The sequence below is a fragment of the Mustela putorius genome, unplaced genomic scaffold (genome assembly GCF_011764305.1).
Source record: "Mustela putorius furo isolate JIRA1106 unplaced genomic scaffold, ASM1176430v1.1 tig00537281_pilon_pilon_pilon, whole genome shotgun sequence".
NCBI classification, from domain to species: Eukaryota; Metazoa; Chordata; class Mammalia; order Carnivora; family Mustelidae; genus Mustela; species Mustela putorius.
This window is the reverse complement of record NW_025422419.1, coordinates 73603-86388: the sequence shown is the minus strand read 5'-3', so window position 1 is coordinate 86388 and position 12786 is coordinate 73603.

Genomic DNA, 12786 nt, shown 5'->3' with positions numbered 1-12786 from the left:
AATAAGTCACAATGATGGTAATTGGGCCATAAAGTCACTTGCACTCTGAAATAAAATAAATCCACAGAGATGTGAAGGGCTTGCAAATCCTACTGGGTATTAACTAAATAAGGATTACACGAAAGGGAAAGGCATATTGCTATTTCATGCATAAAGGATGCAGATGCATAAAGGGTGAAGATGTTGGTACCACCAGCTAAGGTCAGTTCTAACAGCAGGTGAGCAGCTTCTGCTCTCGCCCTCCCCTCGCAAGCCCCTGTTTCCTCCTCCCAAACCAGAGTCTCTGTACCAGCATGAATTCCTGATCATCACTGAAAGATGATATATAAAAAGGAAAGGATTCACATGACATTGCTTTGTATATGAATTGGCTGATATACATGAAATTGTTTGCAAAGCATTTCAACTCCGTTGGAAGAATTGTGTCACAGAAAAGAACTGGTTTCCAGCACTTCTCTATACTGTGTTAACCAAGGAAAGATTCTGAAGAGAGTTCATACAGGTAATCAGACATAAAAAGGTCAATGACACATAGATTGAAGACGAAAAGTAAGACTGCGTAGCTCAAGTTCAAATTCTGCAATTAGGAATTCTGTAATACTCCTGTAAAATTTAATGATATATATTTTAAAAAAATAATTGAAAGGGATCAAAACACTGAAATACATAGGCAAGAACTCCTTCTCTTCTCCAGGCAGCCAATGAAAAAGTCAGCGGCTAAAGTGAGTGTGTATTTTAAAAACAGTGGCTTGCTTTGCTACCCAGAGGAAGCAGGAAGTAGAGCAGTAACAGTTACAAGGATGGACACAGTCTTCCATTGTCCCAAATCTGCATTTGTATGGTGCTAATCCCAAAGAAACCTTAGAGTCTTTGTGCTTATGAGCTCTCAAGTGCTTGTAGCTCACAGAGCATGCAACACTGGGAGAGGATTATATGGCCACAAAAGAAACAGACTGGGAAATCAAATTGTTATCCAAACCCTGGCCCAACAAAAATGAGATGGCTATGTCCATTTAGAATCAAGGGTTTAGCAACCAAGTGCTACTTTGTTTAAACAAATGTTTCCAACCAAGAACAGTAAAAATACTTCAGGCTTTAAAAACAGGTGGCTGATTCTCCTTGTGAAAGGAGGGGAGGAAAGGGAAGAAAACAACTGGAAAACAAAAACCAAAAAACTTTCCATCTGCTTGGCAACCTCCTACTCGATGCTATGATTATGGTTCTACATCATTAAGTTTTACAAGTAATGTTTTCTGGGAGGATAATTATAGAACCAGCATTATACTGAGATCTTTTAACTTTGAGTCATTTAAACACATCTTCCAAATAATACAACTTTGTAATATAATTAATTTTAAGATTAATATTGAGCTTTTGGTTCATAGTCTGCACAAAAGGCTCCAGGGTAGTAAGAACAACCCATTTCTGTAGTAGATTCCTTAGGCTTTGTTAAGCCAGAGAGGTTCATGCTCTTGTGAAACTGGGGATAATAGCCATATTTCATTGAGTCTTGGCCTCCTTTCCTGGTATAGTTTAATAAGAAACAAAAAATGCTACCATTCAAACTATGATACAATGTTTTCTTTTCATTAATATTTTAATTTAAATGTATTCAAAAAGCTCTTTGGTAAGTATTTAGACAGATTTTTATTACATATGGCCTTAATGCATACATAAAAATAAAAGTTAAAATTTTTGGTTAACGTTTTTCACTTTTCTCAAACCTCACATTAAGAATCTCACTACTTTTATTTACTTTCTACTGAGAGATTTCAGTGCCCAGATTTTTCTCACAATATGTTCCTCTGAGCCACCCAGAGCTTCTGTCATGCTGCACTTAAAAAATTATTATTAGACATATAGCTGACATTCAATGTTAAATTATTTTCACTTGTACAACATAGTAATTTGACAATTCTATACATTACTCAGTGATCACCACAGTAAGTATATCATCACGTCACCATATAAACTTATTATAATATCATTGGCTGTATTCCCAATGCTGTACTTTTCATCTCCAGATGAGAACAGGAAATTATTTTATTTATTTTATAACAGGAAATTTGTACCTCTTAATCCCCTTCACCTATTTCACCCATCCCCCATCCACCTTCCCTCCCATAACCACCAGTTTGTTCTTTGTATTTAAGAGTCTATTTCTGTTTTTTTTTTTTTTTTGTCTGTTCACTTGTTTCTTTTCTTAGATTCCATATAGAAGTGAAATTATAGGGGCCCCTGGGTGGCTTAGTGGGTTAAAGCCTCTGCCTTTGGCTCAGGTCATGATACCAGGTTCCTGGAATCGAGCCCCGAGTCGGGCTCTCTGCTCGGTGGGGACCCTGCTTCACCTGCCTCTCTGCCTACTTGTGATCTCTCTCTCTTTCAAATAAATAAATAAAATCTTAAAAAGAAAAAAAAAAAGGAAGTGAAATCATATGGTATTTGCCTTTCTCGGTCTGACTTATTTCTCTTAACCTAATACCTTCTAGATCCAGCCATATTGTCACAAATGGCAAGATCTCATTCTTTTTTATAGCTGGATAATATTCCATTATATATCTATATACACCATATCTTTACCCATTCATCTACTGATAAACACCTGAACTGCTTCCATATACTGGCTATTATAAATAGTGCTGCAGAAAACCTAGGAGGGCATATATCTTTTTGAATCAAGTGTTTTTATTTCCTTTGGGTAAATATCAAGTACTAGAATTAGTAAAGCATATGGTAAATCTATTTTTAATTTTTTGAGGAACCTCCATACTGTTTACCACAGTTGTTGCACCAATTTACATTCCCACTAAAAATGTACAGAGGTTCCTTTTTCTCTACATCCTGGCCAACACTTGTTCTTTCTTTTCTTTTTAATACTAGCCATTCTGACAAGTATAAGGTGATAGATCTCCCTGCGGTTTTGATTTTATTTTCTGATGATGAGTGATATTGAGCATCTTTTCACATGTCTATTGGATGTCTGTATGTATTTTTTGGAAAAATGTCTATTAAGTCCTCTGCCCATTTTTCAATTGGATTATATGTTGGGGTTTGGGTTTTTTTGGGGTTTTGTGTGTGTGTGTGTGTGTGTGTGTTCTTTACATATTTTGGTTATTAATCCTTTATTATATTTATCATTCACCACTATCTTCTCCCATTCTGTAGGTTCCCTTTTGGTTTTGTTGCGGGTTTCCCTTACTGTGCAAAAGCTTTTTATTTTGTTGTAGTCTTAATAATTTATTTTTGTTCTTGTTTCCCTTGCACCTAAGCAGACATACCCACAAATAATGTTGCTAAAACCAATCTCCAAGTGATTACTGCTTATTGTCTTTTAGGAGTTTTATGGTTTCAGGTCTCTCATTTATTCATTTAATTTTTTTTTAAGTAAGCTTTACACTGAATGTGGGACCTAAACTCACAGCCTCAAGAATAAGAGTCACATGCTGTACAGGCTGAGCAAGACAGGCACACCTCACACTTCACATTTAGATCTTTGATCCATTTTGAGTTTCTTTACGTGTATGGTAAAAGAATGTGGTCTAGTTTCATTATTTTGCATATGGCTCTCCAGTTTTCCCAACACTGTTTTTGAGGAGACTTTCTTCTGTTACATATTCTTGCCTCCTTTGTCAAAGATTAATTGACCATATAATTGTGGACTTATTTCTGGGCTCTCTATTCTGTTTCCATTGATTTATGCGTATATTTTCTCCCAGTACCCTACTGTTTTGATTACTATAACTTTGTAGTATATCTTGAAATCCAAGAAACTGATACCTCCAGCTTTGTTCTCCTTTCTCAAGATTGTTTTGCATGCTGCACTTCTTATAAAAGTATTCTGAGGTCATCCAAATTGCCACCCCTCCATTCTGCTTGGTTTGATGCTGGTGGGGTTTCTCTTTTTTTTTTCTTTTTTTTTTTTTATCTGAGATTTTTCATATAATAACCAGTTTATTTTCTTTCTTTAAATGGTCCTCAAAAGGCCTGTGGCTTGGCATGCCAAGGGATGTAGATGATCAGTTGTGCCCTAGGAGCAGTAACCACATGGCACAGGGTCAAGCTGTGGTAACTTTATAGGGACTTCCACCTGCTCAGCCCCAACTATAAGACAATTCCTGACATTGGAGATGTGAAAGAAAATGGGAGGGGAGGGGCATCTTAAAATCCATAAAATATGGCATATTGTCTCCTGTTTGTACTTTTACAATTTCTGATTTTGCAAATGGCCAAGCTGCCGCAGGGAACAAAAATGAGGTCCTAAGGTGGCAGAGACTGACCTGGCCAGCCCTGTACTGCACAGGCTATGCGTTACTGGATCAGTATGAATGGAGAAAGCAGGGGTGAGTCAGGGAAGCTGCTGCCTCTCCCTACATTGCCTTCATCACCCACAAGGAGGGGGCCCAAAGCCAAGGAGGACCTCCTGGAACTGAGACAGGGGAGGGGAAAAGAAAGCTGAACGATGCCACAGCTGCTGAACCATGACCAAAATATGGGGGAGAAGGCTGGAGGCAAATGTGCATGGTACACCGTGACATTTGGAGTCCTAGGTGACATAGAAGCTTAAGGATCCAACCTTGCTCAAACTGATTTTACATGATGATTTTATCTACTAATCAACCCAGAGATGCAGAGAATGAAATAGGGCAATACTATAGAAAATGCTTGAGAGAAATCTCTCTTATGATTGAGATTACCTGATATTTCCATTGATTCATTCATTCATTCATTCAACAATTATGTACTGAGTATTATGTATCAAATCCTCTTCTGAACACAGAATAAATCAGGAAAAAAATACCCCACAAATACCATTTTTATAGCACATACATTCAAATAGAAAGAGAGAACAGACAGTAAATAAATAAATAAATATATAATATGTCAGCTGTTGATAAGAAGTCAAAAGTAGAGAGGGACAGAAACTATGTTGATTGTGATGGTGCTGGTGCTGGCTGTGTGTGCAGTTAGGGGAGATTACTCTGATAAGAAGACATTGGCAGATCCTTGAGTGGATTCAGAGAACAAGATGGGTACATTTAAGAAGAGGAAACAAGTGCAACCCCCCAAGGGAGGCACGCACTTGCTGTACTCTGTTAGACACTAAGGAGGCTGGTGAGCGGAGGCAGAGACAGCTGAGTGAAGAGGTTGGAGATGAATTGAGAAGGAAGTTGAGTGTTAAATTTTGTAAGACTGAATTTTGTATTGAGTGAAGTGGGGAGCCATTGGAGATCTTAGAGCAGAGAAATAACAAGGTCTGACTTTTGTCTTAAACGGATTGCTTTAACTGCTGAGTGGAAAATAAACTAGAACAGAGCAAAAATGGAATCCAGAAGACCAGATAGGAGACTATTACAATAACTCAGGCTATAGAAGACGGTGTTTTGGACCACAGTGGGAGTAACTGAAGTGTGGAGAAACTGGTCAGATTTAGAATATATTTTGAAGATAGAATCCACAGCTTCTACCAAAGAATTAAACGTGGGCAGTGAAAGAAAGAGATGAATCAAGAATGACTCTACAGTTTCCTGTTTGAGCTATTGCAAGACCAGCAGAGCTCGAGAAGAATAAGAGCTTGGTTTTGAACATGTTGGGTTTAACTCATCTAGGTAGATCTGGAAAGCAGGCAGTGGAAGAAAGCTCAAAATCCAGGTCTGGACTGGAGGTGGAGATGTGGAGTCATCAGGAGACAGATGGTAGAAGAGGGACAGTCACCAAGGACTCAGTGTAGACAGAGGAGAAGTCTGAGGTTGGGTCCTGGAGCACATTCATACTCAGAGATCAGGGAAATGAGAAGAAACCCCAAGTGGAGGGGCTTGTCCTCACTCAGAAGGGATTGGAGTAAGGGTTCCACCCAGGTAAACTTAGTGGGATTCTGTGGGTCTTCTTTCCTTACCTTCAAGATTTATTTGACAGAGAGAGAGAGAGAGAGAGAGAGAGAGAGAGAAGGAGCACACACATGCAGGGAGAAGAGACAGAAGGAGAGGGAGAGAATCTCAATCAGATTCCCCGCTGAGCATGGAGCCTGACGTGGGGCTCGATTTCATAACCCTGAGCTCATGACCTGAGCCAAGATTCACACGCTTAACCACTTAGCCACCTACACACCCACCCAGTTTGTTTTTCTTTCTTTTTTAAAAATATTTTATTCATTTATTTATTTGACACAGAGTGAAAGAGAGAGAGAGAGAGAGAGAGAGAGATCACAAGTAGGCAGAGAGGCAGGCAGAGGGAGAGGGAGAAGCAGGTTTCCTGCTGAGCAGAGAGCCTGATGCGAGAGCCCGAGACCCTGAGACCATGATCTGAGCTGAAGCCACCCAGGTGCCCTCAATTTACTTTTCTCAGTGAAGTCATCAGAATGGTCGGTCATCAGCTGTATCTGATGGAAGGTGTTCAGTTCTCACTCTGAACAAAATGGCTGTACATTAGAATCACTGGGAAGAATTTTAAAAGCACACTTATATCCAGACCCTAATTGGATATTAATCTAATTGGTTCTACACCAATTAGATCAGATCCTCTGGAGGTGGGCACTCCTGTGTTTTAAAGTCTTCCAGGTGCTTCAAAAGTGTGGCCAGTGTTGAGAAGCCCTGGCTTAAGGTTGGAGGAAAGAAGATGTGAAATAGTCAAAATATTTCACGAGAAGAGTGGAGATTCTGTCGGTCAGAGAAACATACTTGGATTTGTGGCTGAGAATTTAATGTGAAAGGGGCGCCTGGGTGGCTCAGTGGGTTAAGCCGCTGCCTTCGGCTCAGGTCATGATCTTAGGGTCCTGGGATCGAGTCCCACATCGGGCTCTCTGCTCAGCAGGGGGCCTGCTTCCCTTCCTCTCTCTGTGATCTCATCCCTTCCTCTCTCCTACTGTGATCTCTCTCTGTCAAATAAATAAATAAAATCTTAAAAAAAAAAAAAACTTAATGTGAAAGCTTCCAGCATCGTTGCTTTTCTCACCAACCACCTTCAGCTGCCAGGGGCAGATGTAGGGTGGACAGAGGGTTGGGTTTTTACCAAGGTGGGGTTTTATCAGGTATGTATGATGTATGATGGAGGTGAGGTGAGAGATGGGACAGGGATTATAGTTATGGGAGCGGACTCTGTGCCAGCTGCGGAGGCCTGTGAGAATTTGGGGGAAGGATCAAGAACCACAGAAAATGAAATAGGGGGACGCCTGGGTGGCTCAGTTGGTTAAGCAGCTGCCTTCGGCTCAGGCCATGATCCCAGCGTCCTGGGATCAAGTCCCACATCGGGCTCCTTGCTCGGCAGGGAGCCTGCTTCTCCCTCTGTCTCTGCCTGCCACTCTGTCTGCCTGTGCTCGCTCTCGCTCCCTCTCTCTCTCTGACAAATAAATAAAATCTTAAAAAAAAAAAGATTCTCTTCAAAAAAAGAAAATGAAATAGGTAAATGGCTTCTTCTGAGTGACTTAGATAATTAATACTTCTTGAAATAATTTAGTGCAGCCAGACCCCTGCAAAGCAGCACAAACAACTCTGATGAGTGCTTCAATCTACCACTTCTTCCCAGGGCTTCAATCAATTGCTTTCAACAAGTGAACATTGAGATATTTAGAGCAAAGGAAAAAAAATAAATATTGGAAGTTCGCATTTTTTTAAAGATTTTATTTATTTATTTGACAGGGACACAATGAGATAGGGAATACAAGGAGGGGGAGTGGGAGAGGGAGAAGCAGGTTTTTCCGCTGAGAAGGGAGCCCGACGCGGGGCTGGATTCTCAGGCCCCTGGGATCATGACCTGAGCCGAAGGGCAGATGCTTAGCAATTGAGCTACCCAGGCTCCCCTGGAAGTTAGCTTTTTACATTCTTAGAAAATGGGATTTTGTACATTTATGTCCTTTTTCTGTCCCCTTGTGGATATTTTCCCTCTTGAAACACACCCAACCCCTGCTCCACAGTTGTCCAGTAAAAGAAAGGGATCTGAGTGCCATCCCCAAAGTTCACTTGCGTTTAAAGGAGAAACAATCCTGGGAAGCTGTTTGACACAAAAGAGTAGATTGCTCAGTTGTAGAAACTCAGGTATTATAAGAAAATGGGAGAGATATTCCTTACTAGAAGGGGGACCTGCTCAGCGTTTCTAAATTCACATTGGTAGATTGTTGAACTGTTGTAGGCTGAGTGTTAAAATCACATCTTTCCCTCCGTTTTCTTACAGAGACAATGATGGTTCTTCCAAGATTGTCTGTGAAAGGCTGGGCAACTGCAAAACCACACATTTGACCTGAGCCATCACCCAAGTAGAATGTAATCCGCTCTCAGATCATAGGAGAAAAAAGAGAGAGAGAGAGAATCCCAAGAAGAAACACTCACGTCAGGATTTTCATCAAATTTAGTGCACGTCTCACCATTTATCTTCATTTGCGGTAATTTTTAAAATAAACACTAATGTCGAATTGCCCTGCGTTATAACGAGCAACTCAATTATCAGAAAACCACGAGTCTCCAACGTTTGTTCTAATTACTAAAGCAGAAGAGCGGACAGAGTTTAGAAAATTTTCAACAAGGCTTAAACAAGAGAGATTTTTCCACTTTTTTCTAATCAGGTCAACATAGATACCACTTTCCCTACAACCTTGTAGGCAGTTATTATTTTTCAGAGATATCATTTGGTTCTTTATAGAAGGCTTAAAGTTGGAAGTCCATAAAAACGATAATCAACTTTTATGTGTGCCTTCTATAGGCCAGAAACTGTGCTAAATGAACAGTATCTAATTTCATCCTCCTAATAAGCCCTGTGAAGTCAATACTGATTATTCTCACTCCAAAGGGGGGCAAAGCAGATGCTTCGAGAGTTGAACTCAGTTTTCCAAGTTCATACAGCTCGTATATGATGGAATCAGGACTTGAGCTCAGTCTAATGCCAGGTTGGACCCTCAGTGGCAGCTACTGTAGTTTTTTTGACCGTCACCTGCTTCCCTCCCCCACCCCCGCCATCTCATTCCCATTTAGGGACAATCAGCCATACCTAAATGACAGTGGCCAGGCAGGAAGGGTGGCTACTGGGTTTAATTATTTATATCCAGGGGGAAGAGTCGCCTCGCCCCATACATTCTGCTTCAGCTCTTGCCCTGCCAGGGGAGTAGCCATCCTTCAAACCATCAGTGTTAATTGCTGGTGAGGGATGAATTAGGCGGCAGGGGTCACACACAGTTTACTAGTCATGCATATTTCTTTCAGAATACCTAAGTACCATTCCCTTGGAGATGAGAAGAAATGATGGGAGGGATGTTAAAAGGGACTCCCAGAAATATTTCTGGACCAGTCATGATCACTAGCCCTTAGGATACTCTTGGAGTCATTTTACTGGTTCTTGAAATGAGTGCACTTGCCCTAGGATGGCTTGGCCCCTCCCAGTAATCAGAAGCTCCCAGGATGGGTCAAAGATTACTTTATTTGCTATAATTCTGCAAGTTGAATGTATCTCTCAGCCATTTCCTGTGAATGCTATTATGGGGAAGGCACAGGGGGATGACTAGGTGACAGAAACATATAAGGTGAGAGGGATCCTATGCTTTTGTATGAAGGAGAAGCCCATTCTCCTTGGTGATGGGAGTTTCCCTTCTGCTCTGACTCCTGCCCAGCCAGGATCAGTGGGGAGCCTCCTCCTTTGGGTGACAGGTTTCTTTCTTTCTAAATCCTCTTTTTTTGGGCCAAAAAGCAAGACTACCCTTCTTTTCATCTTTCAGCTTTTTCATCCTGGCCAACGACACTCAAACACCCTCGCCCCCAATTTGGGCTGCTAGACTATGCCAAGAGGCCACATACTGGGTATATTACCTCAGGCCCAGTGTTTGGACTTCACTGAACCTTAATTGTAACATCTGAGAAGGGTTGGGGAGGCGGATGTTGTGAGGATTCATTAAGACAATGTTAAATTTTTATCACGGAGTCAAGGAAGATCTCTTGTTAGGAATGTGTTCAATCTTACCAGGATAGAGGGCAAAATAGCATTTTACATATATTTTTTAATAAAGTATTTCTTTTTTAAAAATTATTTATTTGACAGAGAGACAGAGCAGGAATACAAGCAGGGGGAGTGGGAGAGGGAGAAGAAGGCTTCCTGCTGAGCAGGGAGCCCAATGTGGGCCTCCATCCCAAGACCCTAAGATCATGACCTGAGTGGAAAAAAGACGCTTTAAGGACTGAGCCACCCAGGTTCCCTGCAAAACAGCATTTTTTTTTAAAGGTTTTATTTATTAATTTGACAGACAGAGATCACAAGTAGGCAGAGAAGCAGGCAGAGAGAGAGGGAGAAGCAGGCTCTCCCCTGAGCAGGGAGCCCGATGCGGGGCTCCATCCCAGGACCCTGGGATCATGACCTGAGCCGAAGGCAGAGGCTTTAACCCACCGAGCCACCCAGGCACCCCGGAAAACAGCCTTTTAAACAATATTTTTATTTTTATTTTATACATATATATGTAAACATAGAATTGTATGTATACATATAAATATAATTTGTAAACACATTTGATAAACATTTATGTTTATCCTAGGATGCAACACTGCCCTCCTGAGCAGCGCAAGAGGGTGGGTTTTTACAGAGAATCACCAAACAGCTTGACCCAACTGAAGGGCCAGCCTTGCGCTGCTGCTTAAGAGAAAGCCTTGAGTTGGGAAAGGTTTGACAAATACTGAGAAAAACCAGTCAATTAATATGTTAAAAACACTACCCAACCACAGTATGAACCATTTAGACATATGGCTTTAATTTTGACTTTAGTCTCCAAATCCTAGGGGTCCCTGGGGAATGTGGGCAGAGGGAGAGACAGGACCAGCTTCTCTGTGGGCCAGGTTTCTGGGGTTGCTCCCAGCCCTGCCCCCAGAGGGAATGCCCCCACCCAGGGCTTTGCTCCCTGAAGGGCCCCTCCCCCAGAAAGCCCCTTCCCAAAGGGCCCTGCCCTTTGGCCACACCCTCAGAGATCCCATTATCCACCCCCAACCCCCTCAAACCCCCCTACCCCGCCAAGCACCGCCCTCAGAAGGGTTCTAAGGTGAAGTCAGTGTGCTTCTCTCTCACTGTCTAGGAATTACTCAGTTTTATTTTTTACTTTGTGTTTTTTGAGCGAAGTGGGTGGTGTAAGGACCTATTTTATATTTGTATATTTTAGCCAGAGGCTTCCATTGAGGTTACACAATAACCTTGTTGTTTAACCCTTAAGATGTCCCTGCTCCCCTTCTCCCAGGGGACTTACTTAAAAACATGTCCCGGAAATCAACCTCAGGTAACAAAGCCCAAATACAAGGGTGGGTCAGGCCAGGTAAGACATCTGATCAGTGGAGGGTTGCATACTGTCTCCCTAGCTACCAAGGAGTATGGGCCCCGCCCTTTGTGAGTCTTTTGGGCGCCAATCCTAACCAAGGTGATAGGCTAGGTCAAATATCTACTAAAAGGTAAGTTGTAATTCAATTGGTCACCTAGCATCACTGTGCAGCTTTCTCTGTGTGTTACAATTTCATTGGCCACCTGTGCATGGCCAGGCCCAACCACATGGCCTATGTCCTTAAAAGCTCGTCCATAAAGGAGAGAGGGGTTGACTTCTCTGTAAGAAAAGCGGCCCTGGCTGGTCAGTTTGATTCTTGATGCTTGGTGCGAAATAAAGCTTTGTTTGACCTTCGCTTTGTATCAGTCTCGCTCTTTTAATCATGGACCCATTATTGGGGCATAACAGGTGGGACAGTGGAGCACGTACATAGCGGAGGGGACAGCCCACTGTGGGTATCCACCATTCCTTGCCTCCTCATTTGCATGTACTGCTTGCCCTGCCCGGTGAGCACAGCATGGAAATGGACACCTCGTGAGTGGTGGTCAACGAGACTCGCTGACCACGTGACGTCTATGACCGAGTCAACCGGAGCTCGCCTTCCCTACAGACCAGAGCTTGCTCTGAGCACCGGCAGGAGGCGGTGGCCTCTTGTGAGCAGCCCAGAACCCTGTCTTGTCCTTTCTCACTCATGTCACCTCCCTGTGTTAGCCAAGCCTTGGAAGTGGTGACTTAGGAGGGAAGGGAAAGAAAGGCAGCCCCCGGCTCCTGATCCTGTCAAGTTCCTTACTCATCAGGAAGCCGAGGGAGGCAGGGTCGGTGGAACATGTGTGAGTCCCCAGGTGAGGTAAAGATGGCAGAGCTGGTCTTGTTCAGTATTACCACGGTTCTGATAAGAAGAGGGCACGTGGGTGTGCCCCAGCTGTGGAATCCCTGCGTGAATTATTTAACACTGACATTGCACCCTGCGAAGATGAATGGCAAGAATCATGCCCATAATCACATTTTAAAATTTTTATTTGCTTGGAATGACATTAAATGCAAATAGAAAACAGCAGCAGCCATGCCCCTTCAGAAGACAGACCATGGAGGAAATGAGCTTTCTATTTTAGTACCTTTAACAAACACTTCCTCCCTGTTTTTTTTTGCCAAAGGGCCCTATATCTTCATTTTGCATGGGGCTTGTAAATTATGTAGCCAGCCCTGGGGACAGCTGTGCAGTGTCTCAATGACCCAGTGCAGGGAATGGCAGGAGCCTCCCTCCTTGATACAGTAGTATTACACAAGCCCCTGAAGCTGAAACAGAACTTCAGGATAAAGTCTGGGGGGGAGGTCCTCAAATTTCTGAGTCATGGGCTGTCGTAAACAAAATATCAACAGCCGGGTGGCTTAGGCAACATACAATTTATTTTCTCATGGTTCTGGGCGCTGGAAGTCCAAGATCAAGGTGGCAGTAGGGTTCGATTCTTCAAACGTCTCTCCTTGGCTTGCAGATAGCTGTGTTCTCCACTCTGTCT